We start from the raw sequence: 6,868 nt of genomic DNA on the forward strand, positions 1-6,868 counted from the left end.
AAGCCACAAACCAAGGACACGGGAAGGGGTGAGGAGCCTCCCGGTGCCTGGGTCCAACTGACAGGTCAGCCAATGGTCATGTCTTCTTAATGATGTTCCTCAACACCCATACACAGATCCATTAGCAAAATACGGAAGCGTTACTGCCTCAAGGGAAGGAAGTACAACCTCTGGCCAAACAATGGGCTGAACAGTAAAAACTCTGATCCAGGGGTGAGGCCTAAGAAGCCAAGCTTCAACCTAAAATCACACTCTTCCCTAGTGGTCCTGAATACCATGCATACACAAGGCTGTGCCCTCTCAGAGTGAGTGGTAAGGAAAACTGAGCTAGTGGTCCTGGAACAAAGTGGTAAACTCCTTGAACTACAGAGGCAGTCTCTCAGTTACACATAGATCTAATGGTAAGTGTGTATATTTACGTTGCTGAGGGGGTTTATGTGCAATCTTAGATCAAAAAGTGTTTCACACAGCCCCAACAGTAATCCCTAGGAACGGGAGGGAAAAATGAAGACAGAAATCTAGACTGAAACATCAGAGGCTGCACAAAACAAAACAAAAACAAATGAAACAAATTTGGTTCCAAAATGCTTCCCAAAGAGGGGGAGGGATCAATGTTGGGTTTCTATATTATATTATCTAAACTGCATAGTTTTCAACAAAAAATAATGAGACCTACAAAGAAACAGAAAAGCGTGATGAAGACACAGGAAAAAAAAGAGGAGACGATAAAAAATACCTTTGAAGGGGCCCAGATGATGGACTTAGCCAATCGAGACTGTCAGGTAGCTGTTAGAAATATGTCCAGAGAACGAAAGGAAACCATGTTTAAAGATGTAGGGGCAGGATGGTTATGGTATAAAAAGCATAAAAAATTACAAAAAGAACTGGATGTAAATTCTGGAGTTGAGAAGTACAATAACTGAAAGGCAATAGTCACTAGGCAGACTCTGTAGTAGATTTGAATGTGCAGAAGAAAAATCAGAGAACTTGAAAGCAGGTCCATTGAGCATATACCACCTAAAGAACAGAAAGTAAGTAGAATAAAGAAAAATGAACAGAGTCTCAGAGAAACGTGAAACACCATTAATGCATCAATATACATGTAATAGTAGTGCCAGGAGAGGAGAGAAAGGTGCAGAAAAATGTTCAAGGAAATCATGGCTGAAAACTTTCCAGATACGGTGAAAACATGCTGACACACACATAGAAGGGGTTGAACAGACTCTTAGCAGGATAAACAAGAAGAGGTTCATACTCAAACACCGTAGTCTGAATGTTCAAAGCCAGAGGTACAGAGAAGCTCTTGAAAGCAGCAAGGGGAACAGGACTCATCACAGCAAGATTAACAGCTGCCTTTGTATTAGGAATAATGGAGTCTCGCAGGCAGTGTGACAGTATGTTCACAGTGAGAAAGAAAAACTCTCAACCAAGAAGCCCATATCCAGTAAAGCTGTTTTTCAAAAACAAAGGTGAAGTAAAGATAATCTCAGATGAATAAAAATGGAGAGAACTGATTGTTGGCAGAGCTGCCTTATAAGGAATACTAACAAAAGTTCTTTAAGCTGAAAGGAAGTGACATCAGTCAGTAATTTGAATCTGCATGAAAAAACAAAGAGCTCTGATAAAAATAGAGGTAATGATAAAGGACAAGGTTGTTATATTTTTATTTTTTCTTCTAATTTAAAACAGTATCTGTAAAATTGTATTATGGACCTAGAACACATAGGAATATATTGATAATAACATCACAAAGATGAGAGTGGGGATGAAGCCATATTGGCTTTTAGGAAGTGACTCCCATCCACAGGAAGAAATGAGTATAACCCCATCTGATAAGTAAGAAAATGAATGTATTTTGAGAAACTCCTACAAAGATATTTGTGCTCTCATTTCTTCTCTTAGCTTACACAAAAGACAATATTAGAAAAAGCAGTAATTCCAGCAATGTATTGTTGGGTTTGCTACTTAGATAGGCATTCACGTATATAACAATAAGAGCACAAAAAAGGGAAAGAGAATGCAGCAAGACAGGATGCATTTTCCTGTCTTACTGGAATTGAGTTAGTGTTAATCTGAAGGAGATTTTAATAAGTTAAGATGCATGTTGTAAGCCCTAGAGCAGCCGTGGGGAAGAACACTTAAAAATACACAGTTCAAAATCCTTAAGGGAATTTATGGTACCCTAGCAGCTATCCACTTAAGTCCAAGGAGATAGTAAAGGAAGAATATAGGTTATATATAGGAACATGGTTATATATAGGAAACAAAAAGTAGAATGGTAATTAATAATCCAGGAATATCAATAATAATATTGAATATGAGTGTATTAAACTATCCAATCAAAATAAAACGGGTTGTCAGACTGGGTAGAAGAAAAATGATCCCACTGTGTCTTGTCCACGGGAGACACACTTTGGATTCAAAGACACAAATAGGTTGAAAGTAAAAGAATAGAAAAAGATAGGCCGTGTAAACCTCAGGTAGAAGAGATCCAGACTGGTAAAGTATCAGAAAAATAGATTGTAACATCTAATACCAGATAAAATAAACTGTAAGACCGAGCACAAATCAGATCTTGCCTCCCCTCTGGTTTGAAACCTCTAGTGGCCTCTCATCTCTGAGAATAAAATTCAGATGTTTAAACCAGCAACTATCTCACCCCTCACTCCCCTGCCCCCAATCTTAGGCCATCCTTCCCTAAAAATGGCTTTATTTTATCCTACATTTTGATCTTAATGTGGCTAGGTATAGAATTCTTGGTTGGAAATAATTTTTCCGCAGAATTTTGAAAGCACTCCTCCATTTTCCTTTTGGAAGCTTTTTTTTTTTCTTTACATTTTATGCAAAAATTCAGGTTTTATTTTTGCTTATTCTTACATTAGTGGGAGCTGATATCAGGAACTGACAGGTAAACCAGAGCTCTTGTTTTCTCTCTCAACATAAATACACACAATGTGACATTATCATTAGGCAAGACTTGCTTTTTTATCTTTCATACAAGAATACAATATTATCCTTTTTTGATCAAAATGTCAGATTATTAAGGAAATCATCTTTGGGGGAAATGTTTAATAAACATTTTATTTTAATAAATCCTCTAGTAGGAAATGGGAGAATTCATTGCCTTTCCTTAGAAGAAGGCTGTGTAAGGGGTTACCTGTCCAATTTATCTGTGCAGCTCACCAACATTTCCTCATTGGAGACCTCAGTATTTCCCTGTGACAGTTGCCAGAATGGCTTTAAGGTCTCAAAATTCTGTGTCTCCTTTGGCTGGCTTCTGTCTTGATTCCACCCAGGCTTTATTAATGGTTCACTTCATATCATCCTCTCCATATTAATAAATTTTCTGTAGAACATTCATCAGTCTCCCACTGGGATCTGTTTCAGTGTCTTGGGAGGAATTTTCTTTCTCTTTGCACTCGTTTTCAACCCGAGTCAGGTAGTCCCACTGCGTGTTTTTCTGCTTTCTTTCTGTAAGAACAGTGTCTGTCTTGTTTTTTTTTTTTTTAACTGCCTTCCATGGAGATGGGTTTCAAGAGATTGTTCCCTGTTGTGGGGTAAGTTTTCCCATTTAGATTCTTTGCTAGAAGATCAAATGACTTTGCTGTGAAGGGCACTTGCACATTCTCAGTGGAGGCTTGATGAACTCCGGTTAAGGTGGTACAGATTTCCACGAACTTCTCTGACTGCTCCCATCCGTAATTAATGATTTTCACTGCATATCCCGTTAGAACGGAAGCGACCATGGCATCTGGCTTTCTCACTGTCAAGAGGTTCTGCTTTTCTCTCTGATTTCTGCTGCATCTTGTTCTTGATTTCTGTCTGGATCTTGGATTTTTGAGCTGTAAGGGCATCACATCGTCTTTTCCTGGTGGCCTTTTCCACCTTCACCCCTTCCAGACCCCTCGCTAGCTCTTCTGAAGCTGAAGCCATGTCGGGCCAGGTCAGCCAGCTGCACAGGGGAGAGAAGAGGAAACGCTGCTCCAGACACAGTCCTCTAGCACCCCTATCCCCCAGGATGCACAGTGCCCATAGCCTGGCACACACCCCATCTGCTGCGAGGCCCGGCCTGCCTCTCCCTTTGGAAGCTTTCAGGTATTTAGGACGCTGCTCTTCAACCCCAGTGCTCTGAGACATCACGAGAGTTTGCCTGAGTATGGGTCACTTTTCTTTCATTGTGCTGGACACTCAGTGGATCCTTTTAGTTTGTAAATTTACATGTGTTTGTGATTTCCCTTCCTTCTCCTATTTGCTGCGTCCTCCCTTTCTGGGAGAACATTCTCCTGACTGTCCTAGTGCTGAGTTGGTTAGCTCTGGCCTCAGGATATTTTCCTGTCCTCTGCCGACGTCTGTGGGGGGCTTGCCGCAATGCCAGGCGCCCCGAACCTGTCCTCTTGAGCATCTTTTGGCACACAGCTGTGCTTACTGAATATTTATTGCCGCAGCGAAACTGGTCAGTAGGAGCCACTGCAAGATGGACTGAACTGTGATGGGCTGTGGGTTCGTCGTCACATGAGGTCAGCGGGACGGGCCTGCACTCCCTCCTCCTGTCTCTGTGTCTTCTCCCGGCCTCTGCGGGTTACTAACTCTGATTCCTGTAGCTGTCCTTGCACGTTCAGTTGTGTCTTGATACCCTCTCTAATGACTCATTCTGCAAAACCATCAGTAGCACATTCCCCGAGTTCTCAGTCTTGCTCCAGACATTTAACTACTGGGTTCTTCTGGCTCTAAAAACTCCCCAGATTAAGAGCCACCTGGAGAGACTATTAGTTTCCATTTAGTGAGCTAAGGTAGATCTCATAGTCTCTGTTTGTCATATGAGGCAACTAAAGCTTGCTCGGGTGAGAGTGAGGCTTCCAATCGAGGTCAGCCTCTGGGGTTTCAGGATTTTCAACCTTCCTCGATGCCTCTCAGTCCTCACAGTGTAGCTGTAAGGATCACACGAGGCAAGCAGAGTTAGAGTCTTCACGGATGCCGGTGACATTGGTGGGCGTGCAAATTCTCCCTCGAGTTTTCTCAGCCGAAAAGGTGATTTCTGGAGGTAGGATGATTAACCCAAAGGAATGAATCCCTGATGATAAGAATGAAGATGAGCTAATGGATAAGGGGAAGGTGAGAGAGGTGGGCTGGGTGTCTGGGAAAGGGAGGCCTTTTGGCAGTGCCCTTAAAGGACCTCATCCAGGCGCTGCCTGGACAAGCCAAGCCAGGTGATAACAGCAGAGCTTCCGTTGGTGAAGCTGCTTCCACGGATGACAAAGCCAAGGACAGTGTGTTCCAGCTTCAGGGGAGAAGCAAGCTGTCCAAGTGGAGGTGAATCTCTGGCTTGCCAAAGGTTGAGTAACACGCTTCCTTAAAAAGCTCACCAGTTGGCTAAATTTAGGGTGGTGAGCACTATCGGGCCAAGAATATACTTTGGCCTTGGGCCCATGGCATTTTATTTGACTGAGAATTGGATGCATTTTCATTTTCTCTAAGCTTTCCTCTTGACGCCTAGTACCTTTGTCTTTGGAGGCAGGAGACTGGGTGCTGGTGATTGGGTGCAGCCCTGTGGCGGTGAGCAATGTCCCTGTTGATAATGACAGTTAATAATCACCCTGTTTTTCTGGGATGCTTTGTTTTTTAGTGACTGGGTGTGCACTGCGATGTTTTTATACATTTTTGTTTTACCAGTCATCAACCTAGAGGGGCATTTCTTGAAACTTCTCTGCTTTTCTTTCTCTTCTGGGTTCCCTTCTCTGATATTCTTCTCCAGAGTTTTTTTCAAAGACAAGAACATCTCAGGCAGCCTGAACCCTTTGCCAGCCCAGGTAATGGGTCTGATTGTCTGTTCGTCGGCTTACTGATCCAGCGTCACTGCTGTCTGTCAGCTGCCACAACTTCGGGGTGGGGGGTCTGGCTGCCCAGCCAGCGTGTTGCTAATCAGAATGGGAAAATAAACATCCGAATCTATGGAAGTTGAGAGTGAAGAAAGGATTGATTCCAGCATCCACAGGTCCAACTTCCAGGACCGACTTTGTATCGACTGGATGCATTATCTGCTTCTCAGAGCATTGGCTTCCTTATCTGGAAGAGGATGATACCACTTTCCTTGTTAGCTTTTATTTGACTTAAAAGAGATGTGTATCGGTGTTCCGTAAGTGGTTGTGTCTGTCCCTCTCTTCTCAGAAGGAGCAGCTGGTCGGGCCTTGTAGTAAGGCCCCCTGGCACTCTACATGCAGCAGCTCAGGGACAAGAGTGAATCCATTGTGAACTCAAGGGAAAGCACCTAGTTTGCACACTTAAGGACTTCTGCTTTCTTGTTACCAGGTTTATTGGTTCATTCCTCAATAGACCTGAATTTTTTTTATATAATTAGTAATCTGACTTAGATTCGTTCCATCATGAAAGTTGATTTATTAAGCGCTTCTATATGCCAGCACTGTGTTAAGTGCTAGAGACATAGTCTAGGTCCCCCAAGAACCCAGAGTTCAGTGGAGAGATGGACTAGTCAACCTATAACCACAGTAGAGCCAGCTAATGCTAATAAGGCAGGTGAAGATGCACAGAGAAGGGACATCTGAACCAACCTTGGGGAGTTATCAAGGGCTTCCTGGAGAAGGGGACATTCATAATGAGATCGAGGGCTTCCTGGGGAAGGGGACCTTTATACTGAGAACGAGGGCTTCCTGGAGAAGGGGACCTTTATACTGAGATTGAGGGATGAGTAAGAGCTGGCTGGGCAAGAACATGGCAGGGGTAGTGGGCCTGAGGGATGGTGAAGGTGGAGGCTATCCTGTCTACATGGCAGGGAGTGGCCTGGGCCAGCCTCAGTCCTGTCTCCCTAGAAGTTCCTGAGAGACTGTGAGGCCTGGATGCATTTCAGAGAGAC

At 43.3% G+C, this 6,868-nt stretch overlaps 1 pseudogene; it reads right to left on the reverse strand.

Moving 5' to 3' along the window:
• Positions 1–3,247: 3,247 nt before the first annotated feature.
• Positions 3,248–3,933, reverse strand: LOC125080145 (calcyclin-binding protein-like; annotated as a pseudogene).
• Positions 3,934–6,868: the final 2,935 nt, after the last annotated feature.

This window comes from Lutra lutra, chromosome 10 (genome assembly GCF_902655055.1).
Source record: "Lutra lutra chromosome 10, mLutLut1.2, whole genome shotgun sequence".
NCBI lineage: Eukaryota > Metazoa > Chordata > Mammalia > Carnivora > Mustelidae > Lutra > Lutra lutra.